This window comes from Camelus bactrianus, chromosome 13 (genome assembly GCF_048773025.1).
Source record: "Camelus bactrianus isolate YW-2024 breed Bactrian camel chromosome 13, ASM4877302v1, whole genome shotgun sequence".
Classification (NCBI taxonomy): Eukaryota; Metazoa; Chordata; class Mammalia; order Artiodactyla; family Camelidae; genus Camelus; species Camelus bactrianus.
In genome coordinates, this window is record NC_133551.1 from 26,557,488 (window position 1) to 26,583,556 (window position 26,069).

At 36.9% G+C, this 26,069-nt stretch overlaps 1 long non-coding RNA gene across 4 annotated transcripts in view; it reads right to left on the reverse strand.

Moving 5' to 3' along the window:
• Positions 1 to 26,069, reverse strand: part of LOC123619270 (uncharacterized) — a 243,719-nt gene that overhangs the window by 209,518 nt on the left and 8,132 nt on the right. The window contains exon 3 of one of the 4 annotated variants that reach the window (XR_006727829.2): positions 14,818 to 14,878. The exons of the other annotated variants lie outside the window; for them this stretch is intronic. This is a non-coding gene — a long non-coding RNA (uncharacterized LOC123619270). The remainder of the gene's footprint in view (positions 1 to 14,817; positions 14,879 to 26,069) is intronic. 4 annotated transcript variants of the gene reach the window in all.

Genomic DNA, 26,069 nt, shown 5'->3' on the forward strand with positions numbered 1-26,069 from the left:
AGCCAGTGTTCATGGGGTCTGGCTGCAGCAGCAGCAGCTGCAGCCTCTGTAGCAGGAGACTGCGGGATCCCGGGCTCCTGCAGCATCCATAGGGGTAAGGGCGCCTAGCTGCCTGCCAAGGTTGGTGACAGTTGCAACAGCAGCGGAGCAACAGTAGAACCTCATGAGACTCCTAAGCACAGCAATCCTGGGCTCTGGGTAACCCCACTTCCTCTGCTGCTCTGCCAGCCAGACAGGTGGTAGGTGGGGGACTTCACCTTCCCCTCTTTACTCCTTCAGTCTCCAATTTCATAACCAATTCCCTACATGTTTTCCTAGTTTGACTGAATGAACACTTAGTGATACACCTTCTCTATCCCTTTCAGTACTAATGAATCAAGAACGAAACAACAAAGACAGATATACATAAATAGTTAACTTTTCATATAGTTATATATGTATTAGATAAATGCTGTAAAATCATACAATTTAAAAATAACTTACAGAAGGCAGAATTAGCAAACTTCTGAAGTGAAAAATGTTTAAAAGCGACAGAGTTCAAGTTAAACTTGATGGATTAAACATATACATTCAATCCTGAAATACCAGTAAAATAAAAGTAAATGAAAAAACAATACATAAAACCACAAGGACAAAGAAAATGGAAGAGAGATTGAGGCAGCAGGGACGGTTGATGAGACAAAAACACAATTTTCTATGATGGAAAGGACGTGGACTCGCAAAACCTGATTAGCAGAGCTCAGAAAGCTGAAGCAAAAGATTCAAGCAGCAAATCATCAGAAAGGGTCAGGAATATATATATAAATATATAAAATCAGAAACCCAAGAAGCTTCAGACTTAAAAACTGTTAACAACAAATCAACAGAAATCAACAGAAATCAGCAAAGCAATGCCTTCTAAATTCTTAGGGAAAGTGATTTCTAATCTAAAACTCTATGCTCAGCTATACCTTAACGTATAGGTGGTATTAAAGGTGGTATTAAAATATTCTCAGTGTGTAAGATCTTCAAAAAACGTACCCTATATGTAGCCTTTGTAAAAAGAAATCCTAGAAAATGGGCTCCATCAAGACAAAGAAACAGGCGAAGTAAGCTGAAGGCACACAATCCAAGAAACGAGGAATTCAATACAGGGGAAAAGAAGAAGAAAATTCCCAGCAATGACAGCCTGGAATGTCACCTAGAGTATCTGGCCTAGAAGGCAATGAATCCAGATTTATACAGGAGGAGAGTGGGCTCCAGGAACCGGGGGCGGGGGGAAGGAAATAGAGAGAGGGAAAAGGAAAGTGACAGGAAGGAAGGTAGGGGGCGGGGAGAAATGATCTTTATTGAAAGCTGTTCCATAGTTCTGTGAGAAAGAAAAGTTTGGGGCCAAAATAGTCAAAAGAACCCAGGTAACAAACCAAATGACATAATAAAAACCTGTGAAAAGGAGGAGGGAAGAAATGTAATCACAGTACAATCCAAATTTAAATTGTAAAGAGATGCATGATGTAACTATAGTGGGAGAATGGGAGGAAAAATATATGTATGGATTGAAACAAGGGTTGAGGAGGCAGTGTAAAATAGATAATCCTAAGTTTCTATGGAAGGAAGCTAATAGATACTGAAAAAAATTAAAAACAAAAATACACAGAACTAGCAATAAATTATGGTATCAGAAATTGGGAGGTAAGTACCAGACTAGACAGCTAAAAGACTGAAAATGTTTGCTTGAAGAAAATGAGAAGGGGACAGGGGTTTGTTTATATTTATTTGTTTGTTTGTTTGTTTGTTTTTAGGCTTGTAGCACTGTTTGGATTTTAAATTTAAGGATAAGTATTACTGTGGAAGAATAATTAAATTTTTAAGAAGTAAATAAAATAAACAATAAGGAGTTTTGGTAATTTCATATATATGCAGTACTCAAATCAATAATAAATTGGAACATATGAAAATCAAGATACATTTTCTTTAATGAAATTAAACATTAACCGTTTAATATATTCCTTGCAATCTCTATGCACTACTAACATATTCTGTGGTTTTGATAATATGCAAAGATAAATTTTAGCCCAAATCAGGTGAAATGATACAATTTGAATTGAGTGGATGTCAAATTATTTTGGTTACTATAGTATTCTGTTCGGTCCTGTTCTTTTTTTCTTATTTAAGTACAGTCAGTTACAATGTGTCAACTTCTGGTGTACAGCACACTAACCCAGCCATGCATATACATACATGTATTTGTTTTCATACTCTTTTTCATTAAAGTTTATTACAAGATATTGAATACAGTTCCCTGTGCTATACAAAATAAACTTGTTTTTGTTTAATCTATTTTTATACACAGTGGCTAACATTTGCAAATCTCAAATCCCAAATTTATTCCTTCCCACCCACTTTCCCCGGTAACCGTAAGATTGTTTACTATGTCTGCAAGTCTTTTTCCGTTATATAGATAAGTTCATAGCGTCCTTTTTTTTTTCTTTTTTCTTTTTTAATTCCACAAATGAGTGATATTATACAGTATTTTTCTCTCTCTTTCTGGCTTACTTCACTTAGAATGAAGATGTCTAGGTCCATCTATGTTGCTGCAAATGGCATTATTTTATTCTTTTTTATGGATGAGTAGTATTCCACTGTATAAATATACCACAACTTCTTTATCCAGTCATCTGTTGATGGACATTTAGGTTGCTTCCATGTCTTGGCTATTGTATATACTAGTCTTGTTCTGATTATAATTACTACATAATGAATATCCTAAAACATAATGATTTAAGGCAATGGTGATAATTTTATTATTCACTCCCTTAGTTCTGGGGTTCTTGCTCAGTGTCTCTCATGGAGTTATATTCAGAAGACTAGGGTGGCTGAATCCAGAGTAATTTCAAAGGCTTCCTCAAGCTCACAGGTGGCAGCTGATGCTGGCTGTTGTCTGGGACCTGGGATGAGGCTGTCAGCTGAAATACCTATTTACAGCCATTCCATGTGTCCTAGCTTCCTCACAGTATAGCAGCTGGGTTTTAAAAGTAAGCATCCTAAGTGGACAGGCAGAAGCTTTATCACTTTATAACCTGGCTTCAGAAATCACATAGTGTTATACCTCCATAGTCACAATTCCTCTAAAATCCAAAGGAAGGGAAAATAGATCCCCACTTCTCAATGCCAGGAATGTCAATGTTACATTGTAAGAAGAGCATACGGGGCAGGGGATCTTTTGCAGCTATTTTGTGATGTACAATCCACCAAAGGTCTGTTTGTTCCAATGTAGACAAATCTATGTTCACATAATGTTAAATAACCATTAACTGTCTTTAAAAGGAGACATGCTTAGACCAACAGATTTCAAACTGGGATATGTGTGCTTGGGGGGAAATAATTTTAAGGAAATAATTTCCAGATCCAATGCTTCACATGTACTCTTTCCAAAATTTGATTGCCTGAGACTATGCATGACAGTTGTTCATTTTAAAAAAGAAAGGTGTGCCTATCATCCATTTTACCATATTACTGTGGTACATTGATCCTGAGTGCAAAAATTTCCAGATTTTCTAAACAATAGGACAATTTGAAATACTAATGTTGGTGTTGAGAAAGTAAATGACTAATAACTGAGTCATAAAATCTGGAATTGGCTTCGATTCTTCACCTTTAACAAAACTGAAATAAGACCTAATTAAAATGACAGCTGGTAGATCATTAAAAATAATTTTTGATGATAGCTAACTATGTGATTTTGGCATATAACTTGGAAGGAATTCAAATGTTTGAGTGACATTGCTAAAACAAAACTCTACATTCTTATCTACTTATTTATGGGAATATGTTTTCTCAGATCTTATATCCATAAAAGCAAAAATAGAATAGGTTGATACTGTGCTTTGTCTCATTCTAACAATAAGGAATATGAATCCATTCATATATACATTTATTTACTGAGCAAAAAAATCACCCTACCATCTGAATAATGGACACATTTCTAATAAATTTTATCTTTTTGTTTATTATCTAAATGTACAATTATTTATGCTGTTTAGGTTAATTTTGTATTAAAAGTATAGTAAAAATCCAATTTAGAATAAATTTTAATACTTGAAGTCTTTCGGTCACAAATTTTTTAATTACTTTTCAATGTACATATATATTTATATATATTTATATATATATAAAAGGAAAAGTGATCACTAAAAGAGTTTCAGGAAGAAAAAATATATTAAATCAGAATAAAATTCTATTGGAAAAGTGATACACAAGTAGAATTTCAGAGAGAAAAAATAAATGAAGAACTTCTGACTCTTCAAGAATTTTTATATGGATTATAGTGGGAATCAAAATGAACACATTTCAAAGAGTGATGAAATTTTTATGTTAATGTCCACAATTTTCTGTAAAGTATGTATTTCACAACTATTTAAACTTATGATGAGAAATTTTAGAGGTCAGCAAAAACTTATGAGAAGGAATATAAGTTTTCAAAATGTACTTCAGACCATTGATTTAGAATTATAAAATACCCTCTAAAATAGTATACAAAATCTGATCTTAATTTAACAGCAAGCATTTATGTAAGTTATTTTTGTTGTTAGCTAAAAGAAGGAGCCTCTGAACATTTTCATATCCTGTTCGACGACAGTTGTTTTTAACTGTACATTATGTATTAACTATGAGGCAATTCAGTAAAACAGTAAAAGAAGAAAATATTGTTTATTAAACCTGGCAGAAAATGGATATGGTTGCAAGTTATAATTATGTCCAAGATAAATTAATCAGAGCTGAGATTTCTTGTTTTACCTAGAATATTTTTTACATACACAAAGGAACATACTTGGAATTAAAAATCTACATCGTTACATTTTTTGAGGAATATGGGTCAGGTAGAAATAGAGAAATAAGTGCTTGTCCATTCCTTGTGAAGATTATTGATGATATGTATCGCATATAGATCTAGAAATCCACATAAGTGCTCCTTGCTCCCTTTTCAGTGCCTCAGTGCCTACAAATAGTAAATCTCACATAATCTTAAAAGATACTGTGTATCCCAAGGTTCACCATGGTGCCTGACACAGTACAGATGCTCAGTATCTGTTGAATTACTGAATGAATGAATGAACTGAGATTCATTCATTTAGTGAACTGGTCAGTAAGCCCTTTCCACTTTCAGAAATTTTCTATTAAAGTAAGAATTTACATTTGAGTTATATTGTCTAAACAATGGTCCCTAAAAGTCGGCCCGTAGTGTGACTGCATCAGTGTCACCTGAAGTGTGTTATAAATTTAGTTTCCTGTACTTACATCCCATATTACTAAATTGAAGGGGTAAGGTCTGGAAATCTTCACTTTTTAATGGGCTCCCCAGTTGATTATCATACACAGAATTGACAGGAAGCTGGAGAATAGGTTTTGGAAACAAGAAAAAACAGGGCAGATTCATTCAGAGAATGAGAAAGCAGGAAATACAGTCAGTCTCAGGGGAAAAAATAGTCTGGTCAAGGTACCACCGCTGGAAGTGCAACAATGTTAAATATTTGTCACTGTGCTCAAGATTCAAATTCAAGGAAGAGAATGACTACCGTGGGCCATGTTGGTATCCTATTTAGGGTGGGGTCAGGACCATGAGTAGCTGTTCTGCTAGAGTGCATCTGATAGAGAAGAGAGTTTTTCACAAACAGAAATCAAAATGCTGCTAGAAGTCAGAAAATTTGTCTAGGCAGCCAAAAAAAAGTTACAAATATAAGGCTGTACACAAAGGAAATGAGTGCCTCACAAAGTAGTATGTACCCTGTCAACAGAGAGCCAAACAGTAGACTGTCACTCAACCTGACCATTATAGAAAGGATCCCTCTATCAAGAGCCGTTAAGTAAGTTTGAATTTTTTCAACCCTTTCTGAGTCTGTGGCTCTGTATTACTAATGGAATTCCAAGATTAGTCAGTTCAGTTTTTAAAAGTTAGACAAACATTATTTAGAATCCTTCGGAAAAACTAAATAATTGACTATGTTTGTTACTTTTTTGCTGTTATATATTTTAAATTGTGTCTAACGACAGAATACCTGGTAAAGCCTATTGTAGAGAAGAATAATCAATAATCATCTGCTCAGCTCTTGGCCCTTTTAACCAGCTTGACCCTTTCCACTCATCATGTGCCCACTGTTCCATAAAGAAAAACCTCGGTCATCTCATCCCCTAGCAATGCCAAATGAGGAAATCATCAAGGAAACACCTGTTTATTCCTAAGTGGCTCTTGATTTTTCCTATCTTACTTTTTAGCTGAAAAATGTTGGCCCTGCAAATCTAACGTTCTTTCTTTCCTCTGACTTCTACACATTTAAAGGTATATTTGCCAATCCCTTTGGCTCACAGCATTCTCATGTCTTGAGTAAGAATTGTCTGCTCCTTGTCATCCTGGAACCTAATTAATAAATCCCTCCCTCCAACTTTGTTCATGTTGTCTGGATCATTCTCCAATCCCCATGGAAGGAGGGAAGTTTAACTATGTTCATAAATCTGGTTGAATATGGAGATGCTCACAGGTTAGCCAGGAAGTAAACATTAACAAAATATCCAAAAAATTAAAAAATTGTATACCCACATCATTTCTCAGAAATTCAGATGTGTGTGTGTTCAGCTTTTCTGACTCATGTCATTATTCTTTCAGTGATAGAATGGACATGGTACACTGCTCTGTGAAGAATACCTCATTACCTTTCACTGTTCCCTGAATTTCATAGTGTTGACTAAAAATATCTCTTCACCAGAAGAGCCTAGAACAGCACTCAAGAGAGTTGTGTTTTCCATTACATTGATCTTAGTCAGTAGACTCCACTGCATGATTGAGTTGCATGCTGCTAATAAATCAACTAACATTTCATCTGTTCTCACCTGCATTTCAGTCTTTTATTTGTGTGCTGAGTGATATTTAATGTTAAACTAATAGAAGAGTTGCCACTTATTTCTTAGTTTTGTTTTGGATGAGGATTTTCTGTAACACATTTGCCAATGGCCTATCTCTTCAAAAATCCATGCATATTGATGATCTATGTTATACCCAGAAAAATAATTTTATTTCTCTCAAGAAAAATATTACATATGCATTGACTAAATTCTTAGACTATGAAAACCAACTTTTTGACAATATGGTCAGGCTGTAGTTCACAGCTTTTATCAGTGCCACAAAGATGTCAAATGTAAAATAAGCCTGCAATAAAAGCTTATTGGTTATTCACTGAATCGTGTTCGTGCACAGTGGTGATATTGGTTAAAGCAAAACAGAAAAGGAGAAAAGGTAAATCTTATGCCATAAGACTGATTCCTGAATATAAGCTGGTTCCAGACACTGATTTAACGAGATAATTTTGAGAATTGTTGGTGTTGTCTAATGCTAAAGTATCTGTGCTCAATATACAGATAATCGTCACCTGGCAAGAACATAGTTCCTGATTAAAACTTGAGGGATAACAAGAAATTCTATAGTAGATGCAAAAGGTGATCAGGGCAGAGGCACTGCAAAAAGGCCATTGTATTAGTCACGGTTCTCCAGAGAAATTGAACCAATAAAAGGATGAGATGTATTATAAGGAGCAGACTCACACGATTATAGAGGCTGAGAAGTCATAGTACATGCAGTCTGCAAACTGGAGACCCAGGAAAGAGAGTGGCATAAATTCCAGTCTGAGTCTAAAGGCCTGAGAACCAGGAGCAATGATGGTGTAAATTCAAAGGGCAGAAGACTGATGTCTCAACTATAACAGTCAGGCAGAGAGACAGAATATGCCCTTGCTCCATCATTTTGATCTACTCAGGCCCTGGACAGGTTAAATGAGGCCCATTCACGTTGGGAGAGGGCACTCTGCTTCAATCAGTCTATCAACTTAAGTGCTAGTCTCTTCTGGAAACACTCTCATAGACACACCCAGAAATAAAGTTTAACCAGATATCTGTGCATCCTGTGGCTCATGTTGACATACAAAATTAATGATCAGAGGCATTGAATCTAGCATGAGATGATCTAATTTGAAGTCCTGACTATGACACTACTTATGTCCTTGAGCCTGTGTTTCTTCATCTGAAAAATGAGAGTAATAACACCTCACTCACGGGGTGATGGGGAAAGTAAATGGATGTAAAACAGATGTAAATGTGCCTTGTAAATTCTAAAGTGGTCTAGAAATACAAGGTACTATTACTTCTGTTTCTAGTTAGTGCCCCATGGTAAGCTACCAAGATCAGGAAAGTACAAATTTAAAACAAAACCTTTGTCAAAGTGATTTCATTGGAGGAAACAAAAAAAAAACAAGCTTAATGAGCTGTCTTATGCTTTTGGATGCAATGATAGATAAAATACTAAACTAAAGCCTCTACCAAAAAGGCTATGCTAAAACATACAAACAGCCCATGAGATCTGTTCAGTAAGAACTCGTACGGATAGGGAAACCCAGCAATACCTGAAACCTTAGCCAAGCAAACAGTCTCAAAAATTAAAATACCTCAATACCAGGACAAGTGAATGCAGAGGGAGCGCTGGTCCAGGAGCATCTGTATGTTTACCATACCCCTGTGGATACCTGGTTACACAAATAATTTATTGCAAAAATGGAAGAAGCCATTGTCAGTGGTACAAAAAAAAAAAAAAACCGTCTAGAGAAAAAGAAAGAGTAGTGGTGGAATTGAGCACACAGAGTAGCTCCTACCTTAGGAGGTATGTGGACTTGGGCTTCCCAGAAGTCCCAGACCCGTCATTCTCCTAACTACCGTCACTCCTTACACCAAAGCTGCCAGGTTTGGATAACAGAAAATCTTCTATTGCTTTCTCTGGATACTGAGTTCACTGAGAGGTGCTCAATTTAACTATTCCAGTTTAGCCTTTGTTCTTTCTTCCCTGACAGATCCAGCTTCTACTGAGAATGATCTTCAACAGTATTGATGAGAAAGCAGTGCTAGAGCAAAAGACTATCACAAATTCAAACTAAGAGTTTGGTAAAATAGTTAAAGTAATTGATTAAATTTAAGGGAAAACAATTTCCTCAAAAGAGAATTTTCTCCCAAGTCTTCTTAACTTGGTTAAGACTCTACCACTCTGTCAGTCACTTAAGCTCAAGAATGTGCTCATCTTCAACTATTCTTGCTTTCTTTATCCCCACAAGTTAATTGCCAGATCTTGTATTTATAGGCACAGACTATGGGGGTAATAGCTCTTGTTTCTTCCTTTTTAGCCCTTCTTTTAATACTCTACTTTGTTTCCACATTATTTTTATGAAATCATTACAACAGCATCCCAACTGGCGTCCCTCCCCAAGTCTTTCTCACACTCTAATCTACGCAACAATACCAGATGCATCTCCCCTGTTCACACCATTTTCCAAATCAAAATCCTTCAGTGGCTCAACATTGCATACAAAACTAAGTCCAAATTTCCTAGGCTAAAAATTAAAAGTCTGAAAATACCAAGAGTTGAAGAGGCTGTGAAACAATAAGAACTCCCAGATACTGCTGGTGGAAGTGTACAGATAGGGCTATTCTGGAAAGCTGATTCTCAAAACTACTAAAACTGAATACTTACGCATCCCGTAACCCCCAAATTCCATACAAACAAGTCACTTTGATAAATAAATTGTGGTGTGAATATTCATATGATGGAGTATTTATAAAACAATGAAAATAAATGAACTACAGATACATTCAACCACATGTATAATCTTACCAGCAATACTGAATGAAAGAACTTAGATACAAAATATTACATACTATCTAATGACGTTTATATAGAATTCAAAAACAGGCAGCATTAACCTATGTGTTAGAAGTCAGTGTTGTTTCCTTTAAGAAGAAAGAGAGGTGCAGTGTTTGAGAAGGGGCATGAATGGGGCTTCTCATGTGTTGGTCATGTTCTATTTTGAGATCTGGGTAGTGGTTTCACTGGTGTGTAAACTTTGTCATAATCCACTGAGCTGTACACTTACATTTGATGCATTCCTCTGTACATTTTTTTAAAAATGTAAATTCTTAGCTTGGCTCTTAAGGTTGACCACAATCTTCTTCCCTATTTCTCCAATCTCACTGTATTTCAAACTGCCTCACTAAAGGCTATGCTTTAAATACTTCTTAGTCATTTCAGGCTGCTGTACAAATTCTCATAGACTGGATGGCTCACATAACATTTATTTCTCCCAGTTATGGAGGCTGGGAAGTCCAAGATTAAAAATGTCTGTGGATTCAGTGTGTGGCCACAGCCTGCTTCCTGGCTTGGAGATGGCCATCTTCTCACTGTGTCTTCACATGGGAGAGAGCAGAGAAAGGAAGCAAGCTCTCGCATGTCTCTTCTTAAAAGAAAACTAATCTCTCAAAAAGACTTCACCCACAGGACACAATTACCTCCTAAAGATCACAAGTCTTAATACCATCTCATTGGGGGTTAGGGTTTCAACATAAGAATTTGCGACTAAGGGGGTAAACAAACATGTAGTCCATGATAAACTACATTGATTTATTCACTCATCTCAGAACAAGTTCTATTATTTTTGAATCCTGTTCTTTCGCTCATGCTGCTTTTCCCTGGGAATCATCTCCTACATCTCTTCATATCAAAATCCTATCTGCATTGGCATTAAAAGAGACACACAGATCAAGTGGAAGAGGACAGAAGCCCAGAAATAAATCCATGTATACATGGTCAATTTATAACAAAGGAGCCAAAAATATACAATGGGGAGAGGACGGTCTCTTGAATAAATGGTGTTGGGAAAACTGCACAGCCATTTACCAAAGAATGAGAGTGTGCTACTGTCTGACACCATACACAAAAATCAACTCAAACAGGATTAAAGACGTCAGATTATAAAACTTTACTTACTTACTCTAAAACTTTAGCTTACTTTCAGTAAGACCTGAAACCATAAAACTTCTAGAAGAACATAGGGCTATGCTTTTTGACATTGGTCTTGGCAATGATTTTTTTGGGATTTAATATCAAAAGGAAAGTCAACAAAAGCAAAAATAAACAAGAGGGACTACATCAAACTAAAAGACTCTGCACAGCAAAGGAAACCAGGAACAGAATGAAAAGACAACCTATGGAATGGGAGAAAATATCTATAAACCATATACCTGATAAGAGGTTAACATCCAAAATATAAAAAGAATTCATATAACTCAATAGCAAAATAACCCCGAACAATCTGATTAAAAAATGTGCAGAGGAACTGAATAGTTTTTTTTTTTTCAAAAGAAGACATACAACTGGTCAACAGATAAATGAAAAGGTGCTCAACATCACTAATCATCAGGGAAATGCAAATCAAAAACATGATAAGATATCACCTTATGCCTGTTAGAATGGCTACTACCAAAAAGACAAGGGATGACATGTGTTGGCAAGGACGTAGAGAAAAGGGAACCTTTGTATATTTTTGGTGAAAATGTAAATTGGTGCAGTCCCTATGGAAAACAATATGGACATTTCTCAAATATTAAAAATAGAACTACCTTACAATCCAGCAATTCCCCTTCTGGGTATCTACCTGAAGGAAAAGAAATCACTATCTTAAAAAGGCATCTGCACTTCCATGTTCATTGCATATTACATACAATAGGCAAGACATGGTAACCACCTAAGTATCCATCAACAGATGAATGGATAAAGAAAATGCAAACACAATGAAATATTATTTGCTAACTAATATATATAAAATAGATAAACAACAAATTCATACTATATAGCACAGGGAACTATATTCAATATCTTTTAGTAACTTATGGTGTAAAAAATATGAAAACAAATATATGTATGTTCATGTATGACTGAAGCATTATGCTGCACACCAGAAACTGACACAATATTGTAAACTGACTACAATAAAATATATATATATATATGAAAAGACAATGAAATATTATTCAGCCATAAAAAGAAGGAAACTCTGCCAATTGCAACACGGATGGACCTTGAGGGAATTATGCTAAATAAAATAAGTCAGACAGAGAAAGACAAATACTGCACGATCTCACTTACGTCGGGAATCTAATGCGAGGGGGTTTTGCCCACACCACCAAGAAATCCTCAGACACCAGCTGGGTGTTCTACAATTCAACTTAATTATTTCACTGTCTAATCAAACATACTATTAGACTCCACAGGTTAAGAGATCATTCCCACATGACTGTCCTCCACTTCAGACACCAATCACAAGCCTAGGTCATTACCAATGGTTTTGACTGTCTATAAATCTGAGGTTCCCACAACCCCCTCCTTGGGTTCCATTAATTTACTTGAGCATAGCACCGCATTCAGGGAACTAGTTTATTCACTATCTAGTGACTTTACTACAGTTTACACAAAGGATAAAAGATACAAATTAACAACCCCATAAAGAGATACATAGGGTGAGTTTCTTAACAAAGGAACTTCTGTCTTAGTCGGGTTTGAGGCCTGACTGGTGGCATGTAAAAGTATTTTGGTTCACCAACCTGGAGGCTCTCCAAAACCCCTCCTCTGGGGTTTTAAAGGCTTCATTATATAGGCATGGTTGATTAAATCACTACCCATCATTGATTGATTCAACCCAGCCCCTCCCCGGAAATCAGGTGGTGGGACTGAAGTTCCAATCCTCCATTTAAGGTTGGTACCCTCATAACTACCCCCACCTACATTTTTAAGGAATTTCCAAAAGTCACCTCCTTAACATAAACTCTGTTGTGGTGGAAAGGGTCTTGTCATGGATAATAAGATACCCATTTCACATTTATGGCTCTGAAGTGTTTTCAGGAACTGAGGACAAGAGATCAAATATTATAACAATAGATGCTCCCATTGCTCTTACCACTCAAGAAATTACAAGGGTTATGGCAGCTGTGATCCAGGGATCATGGACTAAGACCAAATATATATGAGAGAGATATGTATATATATCATTCAGATGATATCACACAGCCCAAGGCAAAACTCTGTTATGAAATGGGAAGTTGCTTCTTCCTCAACTTTCCTCCATTTCGCATGTCTTCCTCCATTCTTACCCCTGCCCATCTTATCTCCTTTCTTTCTTTCCAACAGGAGATAGATAGATAGATAGATAGACAGACAGACAGACAGATACTGAGATTTAGTGTAAGGAATTTGGCTCATGTGATTATGGAGGCTGATAATCACAAGATTTGCAGTTGGCAACCTGGAGACCCAGGAGAGCCAGTGGTGTAGTTCAACCCCAAAGCTGGTAGGCTCAAGACTCCATAAGAGCCAGTGTTTCAGTTCAAGTCTAAACACAGGAAAAGATTGATGTACCAGATCATCAGTCAAGCAAAAGATACTCCCTTTTACTCATGTGAGGGTCATCCCTTTTTTTCTATTCAGGCCTTCAATTGATTGGATGAGACTCACCCACATAAGGAAGGGCAATCTGCTCCATTTAGTCCAAATGTTAATTGTGTTAATTTCATCCAAAAACACTCACAGACATACCCAGAATAATGTTTGACGAAATATCTAAGCACCCCATGGTCCAGACCTGTTGCTACATAAAATGAACCATCACAATTGCCTTCCCAGCTTTTCCCTCTTATTTCTGGCAAAAAAATACTCTATTGTTCCTTTAGGGAATTTATGTATCTTCATTGTCAAATATATCATTTGTATGGGATTGAACATCTTCACCTCTAGGTCTAAAAGAGGACCCTAAGATAATCCAAATATTCTATCCACTTGACCACAGTGCTTGGTACAGAGATGGACAAGAATTAATGGACAGAGTTAATGGAATAATAATAGCAATCATTAACATAGAAAAAATTATCCCACTTAACCATCACAACAACCCATTGGGATATACACTCCCCAAGAGTAGATAAAGCTTTGAGAGACAAGAGAAGCTTTGACTCTTTAACTGAATTTAGTAATGTAAAGATCTGATGACTGGAACTGTCCTATCCATCATGCTCACAAGAAAAGTCAGCCTAAGAATTGAAGTAACACAGAGGGGGCTCGGTGTTATAATCTGAGCTCTCAATCAAGCTGCACATGAAGCCAGGCTCACTTGTGGATTTTTCAGTTTCATGAGTCAGTAAATTCCCTGTATTGATTTAAGCCAGTTTGAACTGAGTTTATGTCATTTGGAACAGCAAAACTCATAACTGATGTAGAACTGATACCAGAAGTAAGGTGTTATGAGAGACAAACCCTAGAATGGGGAAGTGACTGAGTCCAGGGAAGTACATAGCAGGAAACTGAGAATCTCAAGTGGTCACAGTAAAGAGGATCAGGGATGTGCAGGCAAAACCCAAACCAAGGGAAGAGCAGGTGGAGCTTCTGGGAAAAAAGAAGCTTTGGCTCTTAAATATATTTGATGATATAAAAATATGTGAGCCACATAGAGGGAGCCTGCATGAGGTAGAGACAATTGAAAGGAAGCACAGTCAAGAGATTGATCCTGGTAGTAATTTTTGAACCCTGATTCAGTGTATCAGTTTGAGTCCAGTCAGGAGACAGAAACTACCTAGAGAGATAAACATGGGGCATTTAATATAAAAATTATTAAGCTGTATTAAAAGAGTAACTATAAGACATAAGCAAATTGTATATGGTACCCTCGGGGCTGAGAAAGGATACCCAAGGAAGGATGAACTTTGGAGGGGTCCTGCTTCCCAAGGCTGGGGTTCAGACCTTCTTGGAGAGAGCATAGTTTGGCCTATCGGATAACTCAGACATGAACTGGGTTTTCCAGACTGGAGCTGTTCTGCAGTTGCTGAGCAAGCAGGAAACAATTTTGTGGAGTACAACGGGGAGCGAGTAATCAGCAATGGTAAGGGGTGGAAACCCTCTGGGCCCCAGCCAAAGCATGCAGGGCTTACAGAAGGAGGAGTGGATGTCTTCTTGGAAATCCTCTGAGGCACAGGCAGATTGCACAAGGACCTGCAAATGGATATGGGGCACTGATTCAGTCAGGAAGCCTTTGGAGTGCTAATTTCCACATCAAGGGCACAGCAGGAAGGTTAGTGCCACGCCAAGGCTACAAGGTTACCAAGAGACTATGCTTTGGGCACATGACTGGGGCAGAGATTGACCAGATTTTCTTACACCCACACTGCTGGCCCACTGAGCAGCAGCCAGACAATGCAGGACAGCCTATCCTCCTGCAAGGTCCCTCCAGTGCCCTGAGAAGGCTTCATGTAAGTCTCACTTTAAAGGAGAAAAATACTAAAAGAAACTGAAAGATGAATTTGGAGCTGAGTGGCAATAAATTGATAAGTGGCACACAGGTCATGAGAGCCAATAAATTCCCTTTTTGTTTTAGACATTTTCTACTGGATTTTCTGAATATTGCAATTGAAAGATTGCTAACTGATGTGAGACCCAGCCGTCATACCATCTACAGCTGAGCAGGGTTTTTCACTGAGCATTGCATGCTTTCCTGACAGCCTTTCTGCCACCATTTCCCATCCAAAATCTTCCTGCCGAGGTCTCATTTTTTCTTAGTTAGAATACTACTTTTGTCATTGACATATATGTTAGCAGCCTATCAGTAACATATTTTTATTTTAATAAGAGCATTCAAGAAAATGAAGGCTTTAAAAGAGAAGGATGATGGAGTCTTTTGGTACCTTGACAAGTTGATAAAAAGATATTTTAGGGACACTGGTACTTTGGATTCTTCTCAGATAATTACACTATTATCTATAATAATGTCATACAGTCAGAATTTTCCAGTCTTTCAAATATGTCTGGTCATTCTAGAATTTTACAGTGGCAACAAAACATGGCCCAACAGGGAATAATTTATTTTCAGTTTGAAAAAAGGAAATCTAAGTAAGCAACCATAATGGTCATAGACTATTTAGGTAAAAAGACAATTGTTTTTTTGTGCTTTTTAAAAGGTAAACAGGATTGTGAGGGTTAAAATTAAGAAAGCAAAAATTTTAGTCAATAATTTTGGTGATTAAAATAATTGGTTTGTAAGAGTAGATGCCAAGGGCTTTATAAAAATCCTTAAATAGATAACAGTGCCCCTTTGAAAAGTTGGATTTTAAGATATAGGCATATATATATATACATATATACACACACAGTTTTTTAAGCAACAGCAATTTCTCTTTTTTATATACATATTTTATATTCTTTTTTATATACATATTTTATATTCATATATATATATATGTACACACACACACAGTTTTTTAAGCATCAGCAATTTCTCCTAAACTCCTCAGTAGTCCCGTCTATATAATGGTAAAGCTATTCATTTTTATCTGTTGATAAGTTCTTTTTTTTTTTTTAACATTTTTTTAATTGAGTTATAGTCATTTTACAATGTTGTGTCAAATTCCAGTGTAGAGAACAATTTTTCAGTTATACATGAACATATATATATTCATTGTCACATTTTTTTTGCTGTGAGCTACCATAAGATCTTGTATATATTTCCCTGTCCTGTACAGTATAATCTTGTTTATCTATTCTACATTTTGAAATCCAAGCCTGTCCCTTCCCACCCCCTGCCCCCTTGGCAACCACAAGTTTGTATTCTATGTCTATGAGTCTGTTGATAAGTTTTTCTTAGTCCTAGGGCTTTATAACCACAAAGTTTACTATTAAAAGTTTTAGTTCACCTCAAATACTTTCTGTGCTATTTGGAAAAAGTATCTAGGGGGAAATTCACACAAGAAGAGTAAACCCAATTTAACAGAAAACAGGAAAAATTGTTGATGAAGTGCTTTATGTGTGCATGTGTTTGGCCCAGAGGAAGCATTGGACTGGCTCTGGGAGTGGGAGACAGAGTGAAAAGATGCAGCATCTCCTCCTCTGCTGGCTTGTGTTGGATAAATGGATCATTTTATTGTCAGGTTGCTTGAGACTGAATGTCAACATTATACAGGAAAGTCCCAAAGGTACGTAGTATAGGGGATGCTACTCCAGCTTCCTTTGGTTGATGCTAGTAAATAAGCCCACACTCTGTAAGATAAAAGTTAGATAAATTGAAGGCCAATAAGAACCTAGTTTTATAGCAGTAGTTTAAGTTCAAACTCTTCAGGAGTTTATGTGTGTGCTTCTATGGAAAGACTGTATCTAAAACAACATTCTAAAAGATGAAATTTACCAGAGAAAATAAACAAAATTTACCTGTGAACTGCTGTACTGATTGGTAGGGTTTTTTTCCTTTCAATAACAATATCACAATGGTCACTTAGAATGTGTGAAGAGTTTAAGCCCTAACAATGGATGGTATATTTAATTTGGAATAACAGAAATATATTATATGTTCATTTAGAAAATTTTGACTGGGTTTACATGTAAGTATTCACTGCACAAAAACTGATTATTTATTATATGCCAGGAAACTGTGTTTCTTGCCTTTGTTAATCTGTCTAGCATATGAGAAAATTTTGTTACTCTAAACATCTGGTGATTATCATGTGTTAAACAGGCACCACACCTCAAGAAGCCTGTACTAAAAATAATAGTCATTTTTATTTAGTGATACTATTTCCAAAAAAAGTTCATTCATATGTATATACCTATATAAATGGTACATACATGTATATATATAAAATCAGTGGTAGTATCCAATATATTTACTGACTGGTACAGTGAGGCTTTAACAAACCAAAATGCAAATAGAATAAGATTGATTTTGCAAGAAATTTGTGGAGTACAGAGTCTCAGCCACCATATCCACTTGCATGTGTGGTATGCAAGTTTCCACTGAGCGACAGGCAGGATCTTACAAGGGAATGTGTCCCTCATCCTCCACCGTCAGTAAGATGAGGGCTAACAAGAAATTATAATATTGGCAATTAGAAATTGATCATTAATTCATATTTATTACACTTATAGCATGTGTCAGACACTGTGCTTGGCACTTGATGAAGACATGTCAAGTTGTAGGCTGCTAAGGAGTAAATATGAAATAAGGAAGAATAAGCCAAGGGTATAGTGAGAGAATACAGATTGTGTGGAAGCAAGGCTGAGAAAAATGTTTATAGGACAGAGCATATTTTTGTACGTTTTAGACTGTGGAGAAAGACCTCTGGAAAGAGACAGACTGAGAAAGAAATTTAGAAAGGGCATGTTTATTAGAGCAAGAACTTGCAAGAGGTAGAAGGCATGGGGTCATGAGTACAGGTTAAGGAAAGGAGGAAGAGAGACTCTGTGAAAGGAAGGAAAAAGATAAGGATGGACGAGAACGAGAAGTCACTTTGGAGATGTAGAGGAAGTAAAATAAGCTCTAGGATGATGGCAGGAATTTGGAAGGAAAGGAATGGGATGATCCAGAAGGAGAAAGAATAAGTGAATTTGAAAGAAATGTGAAGGACGTTTTTCACAGCTACCACAGCTATGAAAGTATTCAGTGTAACGTGTTAAGGGGAAAATAGTGCAGCACTAAGGCTGAAAAGAGTAGTAAAAAGCTACCAACATAGGAAATAGGCAAGGATGTGTAAAGATTTGCTAGGCAATATTGAGTCTAGTTGTTGGAAATCATAAATGTATAGGCAGGCAATCAACATGCTTATATGATTTGCCTCAGTATTATTCAACAAACAGGTGAATTATTTTCGAATTGAGAATTAGGATAATGGAATGACAAGGTCATAAGAGTGTTGAGAACTGAGAGTGCTAGTGAGAGAGAGGTTTAGCTGAAGGACCTTGGGTTGTCATTGGGATTGAATTAAAGAAATGAAGCCAAAGGAGGCTTATTGATCAAGAGCATATGAAGTTGACATAGGAGAAGAATCAATGAGTGAAGAGCAGCTGCTCCCCCGGATAAAGCCTCTTTAAGGGCATTCTCCAGCCTGGAAGTTAAAGTTTAATTTACTTCTTATAACAAGGCTTCCCATAATCATGCTTGCCTAGGCAATCCGTTTCTCATTCCTTCCCCCAAGAGCCCGCAGGAAGCCGTGCGTTCTGGCATACTCAGTGACTATGCTGCTTCCTGTCTTCAAGTCACTGCTGTTCTTCCTGAAGAGCTCCTCCTCTTCTCCTTAATCCCTGTTCACCTGAAGCACTTCTCAGCCTCTGAGACTCATCTCAAGAATCTTTTCATTTTTAAGGTTTCCTCTGGTAACCTGTCTGCAAAAAAAAACAGCTACCAATTTTCATCCCATCCCTGTACACTCATGCCATTACTTCCACAAAAGTCCTTGATTATGGGCAGGCCAATAAAATGCTAAAGAATTGGCACCGTGCCAGTACCAACTTAACCCATCTACCATGCTATCAATTTCAGGCTACCCTGCATGGAGTGTAAGATATCATGCAGAGAGAAAGGTCATAGGGAGGAGAGTTGGCATATGGCATTAATACCTAAGTCATGTAAATAAGACCTTCTAGGTTCTTCCCGTCCATTGCAGCCACCTATCAAGTGTAGGTGGAGCCCAGCCAACCCACAGAATTGTGAGAAATAAATCTTTGCTATTTTAAGCCACTAAATTTGGGCATTTAGTTATACAATTATAGACAAAATGACATATCTCCCATTTTCAACTTAAGTGCAACTGCTCAAACTTTCTACTGTATTACACCACTGTACCTATCATATACCTCTGTTATTTAACTTATCACACTAGGATAACAAAAAAATTTGCATATCTGCTCCCTTCCTATTTTGTGAAATTCTTGAGATTAGGGACAGTGTCTCTGGGCAAGGATACATACACACATACACACACACACACACACATACATACACACATGCATACATATTATATATATATAAATCCTAGCACACAACACATTACAGATGCTCAATAAATGATGCAAACTAAACTGAATTTAAATTGAGTAAGTGGGAGAGAGAGAAGGAGAAAGAAAGATACTATGCTCAGCCATTGGAATGTCACAGTTAAATATTTCACAAGTGGAAGAGTTCCTGAAAAAACATGGAAATATAGAGGTGAGGTTGGCTCAGTTTAGGAACTGAGCTGAGAGTGTATACATCACTGAGGATGTGGACTTGTGGCCTAGTGTAAAGATTGAAGATGATGATCCCAAATGGGAAGAGTCTGTGAACTTCAGTAAAGAAGAGGCTGTAAGTGAAGGTTTTTCACAGTATTAACAATGCTCTTAAAGCAATAGTGGACAATTAAGATGTCTTTGTTCCATAATTGGATGAATTCAGATGCATTTAAGAAGCAGAGTCAGCAGAACGTGGCAAGGACTGGGTTGTGAGGTTGAAAGAAGAGAGAATTAGGTGGGGATACACGGAGATACAGGAGACAAGAAATGGAGATACAGGGAGATAGTGGTTGACAAGATTAATGGTCAAAGGGAAGCCACGTATAGAGAGAAAGGAGGGTGTTGACAAAATCATGTTTAAATACACCAACTCTCTAAGCCTCAGATGCTGCCTTTAAGGACTCAGACAAGATTTCCAGGGATGGACCTTGGAAGAAAGGTAACAGCAGAGAGCTATCTGAGCTAGATTTGATTATTTCAGTGAACAAGCTCTTAAAGAATGGAACTTGGAATTTAATTAAAAATTAGGTCCCTCCCCGCCACCCCAAAAAATAATGACTTTGGTCCAAACTTCTGCCCAATATGTACATTCAAGGGAGAAAATGTAAATCTCCACTTCACAGAGATAGTGTAAGTGTATTATTCTGGTTTTCTAATAAGCCATTGAGTGCTCCTTGAAAGCTTTCTGCTCAATCCTCTTCCCTATACCTATCCTCTGGGCCATCTGAGTCACTCTTACGGCTCCTACCATCACTAAATCTGAATTTTCTGACTCCGTTTCTTTCATGAGCTTCAGGACTGTTATTTCCAATTCTCTTTAGAATATCTCCACTCTCTGGCCTTTTGGATATATCTAACTCAAGATGTTAAAAGACAAACTGTTTATCTTCTATTCAAACCATGATTTTCCTCTTGTATTTCCCAGCCCAGTAAATGGCATCACTGCCTACCTGGTCATTATGAAAAGAAACCATGACAATAGTGGTTAAAATCTTGAATTCTCAAATCACTCAGAGTTTGCTTGAATCTGTCTTTCATAAATTACTACCTATATGATAACTTTGGTAAATTACATAACTTTTCAAAGTTTCAGTTTTTCTCATTTGTTATAATCCTCAAAAGCTTGTGAAGAGCATTAAATAAATGCCTATCCAACCCTCAAAATTAATCATGCAAACTACTCTTGAAGCCATCTTTAATGTGTCCCTTTCCCTTAGCACCTGACTCTCCCAAGCAACTGACCACAAAGCTCTGTCAATTCAGTTTCTAAAATGTCTTAATATATGCCTTTGTCCACTGTCACTTCCACTGTCCTAGCATAACACCAAAATATACTTCAAATGCCCATTACTAATCTAGTCTAAACTGCCTTTCACACCATTGCCAGAGATAGCTTTTCAAAAATAAGATCACATCCCTGTCCTCACTTTCAAATTTTTTCAGTTGTCCATTTTCTACAAAATGCCAAACTCTTTAGAATCTGAAATTTACAGTCTTTCCCCGAATTACCTTTCCAATCTGACTGCACATCATTTCTCACCATTCCCCAGGTTTTACACTGTCATTCTCCAAACACACTCTTCTGCCTTCATGCCTATTTTCCTCTCCTACGTCCTCAGTCCCCACTTCTCCTTTGAGAATTCTTGCTTCAGCTCAAGTGTGATTTCTTCTGTGTTGTCTTTGCAGAACTCCCAAGTGACACAGATTGCTTCCTCATCTGTTTTCCCACAGGACTGTGTACAAACCTGTCATTGCTTTTATCACACTACAGTATAGCTGTTAATTTGTCTATCTGTCCAGCTATACTCTGAGCTCCTCGTCAGAAGCAGGAATAGTGAAATATTTACTCTTGCATTACCAGTCTCTAACACAATTCCTAGGTATACCAATACATGTGAGATGCTTCACAAACTGCTGAGGGAATGAATGAATGAAGAAACTATGTAGCCTGAATGATGCTTGCTATGTATTATTTAAATATGAATTAAATCCAAGTCATTCAGATCTATAAAAAGAGGAAATCCTTAAACATGGCATTAATTTGAAGTAGATGATCTCTACGTATTTTTCTCAACTCCAGAATTCTATGAGATTACTATGAACTGAGCTAAAGCTTTTCTCCAGACATGTACGATTAGAATTTTGTCCAGGACACACAAATTTGTAGAATGGGATCTAGTGAGTTGTTTAGGGACTATTTCCAATTAATTCTCTCATATTACATCTAATAAATTATATTTTGTAAAGTTTATACTTTTCAATGAAACAAAATTGAATTATGTGCAATAGTTAATCTTTCAAAATGATAGTGTGATGAAGAAAGTGTTTTTCCCTAAAACACTGTCAGCTTGAGTGACATGTGAGTACCCAGCACTTAGCATCTGTTAAGGAAATCTTATTACTCTGTGTCTGTCACTAGAAAATTGGAACAAACGTTGCAAGACCTACACACTTAAAATGTTATGATGTGTTTTTAAAACTGCTTTCCACAGAAGGCCCTTTATTTTATAGAAAATTATAACCAAACAAGTCTTGTTTAATGGCTTTCAAAGTATAAGCACATTTCATGTCAAAATTGTATCGCTCTCGACTGCTTATTTGTGTGAGAAATCTGTCAAGCCCTGGTGCCCAAGAAAATAGGGTACCATGGCAGAAGATTTTTTGCTGAAGGAAATAATGTATGCATAATTAAACCAACACAGCGTGGGTAATGGTCTGATTCCATCTTAGGAAGAACTGTCAGCTTTCTGTTCTGAAATCAGAATTTTCCTAATGCCTGAACTTCTGGGCGAATCCCATGTAACAAGAAACACACCTTGAGCTTGTATCTCAGGGAAAGTTGGGCTCTTATTTTTACCCCTTTTCATGTTCAAATATTCTGTGAAATTTGACCTTTTCTTCCTGACATCCTCTCTGCCTCTGCTCCCTTTCCATACTGCTTGTAACTTGTGAAATACTTTAATAATTAAAGACAACATGCATGAAAGCTGAAATTACAGCCAGCTTTTCAGGGGAATCAACTGTTGGTTGTGGTGTTATTTTATCTGAGAATTATTCCCAAGTGCTTTAGCTCGTCAAATATCAAAAAATACATGTGCTTCAAAATGAATGGAATGCTAATAAAATATGGTGAAAAAGTCCCAGAACACCCCAATGTCCCCTTTATAGTCCGTGCTATCTGACAAGTTTATAGCAATTCTGTTTCTGTAAGCAGAGATCACAAACAGAACTTTCCTCCCCAAAAGATGACAATAAATACATAACACTTAAGATACATGTTTTCCTAAATGTTCTTTTAAAAGTTGACTTCTAAACATGACAACATAATATTGTGTGTTACTAAACTGCCATCTACTGTGCTTGTTCACCCAGTACACAATATCATCTTTTATAGGCTTGGCTTTTTCCGTGAATATGGGAATGTACCCCCCAGCTGTTTCTTGACATCCTTTCTTTTCCTTGTTCTAGCCATGTGCACTCCTGAAGACCAGGAAAAAATTATTTCAACTAATTATATTCCTACCAAAGCCTTTCACATCATTTAAGACTTAGATTGATTATTCGCAGTGCCATGAAGACGTGTCAGTTTGAGACAAGAGGAGGTTTAGAGAGGTTTACACTTTGCAGAGTGCCACCTGTCTCCAAAGGGCATATTCATTAAAAAGCTCCAGGTGCAAGTTATGGGAGCAAAACAGCATAATGAAGTCCTTTGCCTCCTTGTGCATTTTTTGATTAATAACATTCTCCTTCACTTCCAGCAGATTGTGCACCAATGTTCGCTGCAAGAAACCTGGAATAGCAGTCTACTTTCCTACCCTTCTCTGAATAGAAAAAATTGCCATTTATCTGTGACATGAATCAAAGGAATTTATAAAAATAGGGTATTTATGACAAAACTACTGTTATAGGAAAAGAGCAGCCAATAAGCCAACTGAATAATACTTATTCAATAAACAACATTCAATATGTATCAAATTCTACCTAATCCTTTCTGTCCTATACCCAAACGTGCAGAAATCTAATTGGTATTTAGACTGATAGCCCAAAAGCATTGCAAAATTCCAAGTTATCCTGTGAATCATAAAAATGGGAAATAAAACTGGCATTTATCAAATACCTACTATTTTCTAGACATTCCCCTACTAATAGCTATTCATACTTGTTTCTTATTGTGCTTTTACTGTCAAGCATTTTACATGCATTATCTCATTTGAAATTCACACAAATATGTAATACTATCCCCATTTGACTGTCATGAAACTGAGGTTTGGAGAAAAACAAGAATAATCACAGCAAAGACATGGCACTTACTATGTACTCAACACTCTTCTTTCGAAGATTTTAAAATATAGTACTTGTTTAATACTGACAACAACAAAATGATGTATTATTATTCCTACTATACAGATGAGTAAACTGAGAGCTAGCACCTTGACCGAGGTTACATGGCTAGCAGTCAGCAAAGCAGGAATTCTAGTTCCAGAAGCCCATGATTTTAACACTATTCTAAACTGTGGAACAATTTAAAGTTGTCATTCCTTGTTTATTGCAGCAAATGTTAGCAACATGCCTTAACTATAATAGCATTCATCACAATCAAACATTTTGTTGCATAGCAAGTAATATAATTATGCACACTTGGTAGGGAGGGGGAGGGAACCAAGCCTGTACAGTTTCACATTGATCAGGCTTATGCACAGTTTCAATGATGGCAAAAATAAAATTCCTCTCTTCATGTGTTCTACAAAAATTGAACACTATGTTCCAGGTGCTGAGCCTAAGGAAATACATAAGATTGATTCACTATCTATGAGAAATTTGGGAGACAAAACAAATAGGTAATTACAACATAAACCGGTAACTGCCAAAATAGAGTTTTGCTTTCTAAGCCAAAGCCAGATCTACAAATCACTATGTGTTACCTTGTCACATAGTCCCAAAAGAGGTTACACACAGGGTATAGCTGGCAAAAGACGAAGGCATAATAGGGTTCCTCCCTTCTGCATAGGGTTAGATCGTTAAAAATATTGTCATGATAGTTGCAATCTTATTTAAAATTTCAATAATGTTTATGTATGAACTAGAGGTGGAAGTTTGAAATATCTTTACCATATGTATTTTCTTTGCTTCTCATCTGATTTTTATCTGAGAACTATTCTTTCCTAGCAGGCTTCTTTGTTCCTGAGTTCCCAGGTCCTCCTACCAGACTGGCCTACACCAAATTCTAGCTAAAATGTTAGTTAGGATTCTTGATTGCAAGTGACAGAAACCTGGTGCAACAGGTTGACTTGGCTTATGTTACTGGGAGTTTCAGGAAACAGACATGGCTTCAGACAGAACAAAATTCAAAGATTCAAATGCTGTATTCAGAATTCACTTCCTCTCCTCATCCCTTACCCACCCACCCTCCACCCCCTTTAATTCCCTCTGTCAGCTCTCATTGTCTCTCCTTACCTTCTTTTAGTGAGTGAGCTCTCTCTATATATGGGGTCTCACACTCCCATTTACCAGCTTAGGAACTCAATTGGAGAGAGAACTTCTCTCTTCCAACATTCCTAACCAAATCCTAGGTAATAATTCCGATTGGTCTTTCCTGGTTCACATATTTATTCTTCAACCAATCGCCATGGCCAGGAGAGCTAACACACAGGACTGGCTTATCAAATGACAAATCAGAGATTTGCTAAAATCAATCAATCAAATCATCAAGCTTTACTAAAAATTTCAGGAGTACAGGCAATCAAGCAATAAAGACAAAGCAGAGAAGTCTGGGATATTCCTGACAGGTCCTTCCTATCCACAGGCCCAAAATAATAGACAAGACCTCTGTGAGGCTTTCCAGATTGTTACCTCACAGAGTGAAGAATGTAATTTATAAACCATCTTCATTTTATACCTGAGAGAGTTGTGTAGCATACAAGACATTCTCTTGGGAAGCCATGTCCCATAAATCAATAGATTCCAGATTTATTTACTGTAAAACACCCCTACCAAGGGAGATCCTGCTAAGGGCATTCTACAGATATGGCTCCTCTTTCAATCATTATTCTACTTACATGGAAGTCCAGGTGAGATTAAACCAGCTCACCTCCCTTCTTTTTCCTAGTGCTATCCCTCAGGTAAAGAAGTGAGGGTCACAGGCTAACTACTTTTT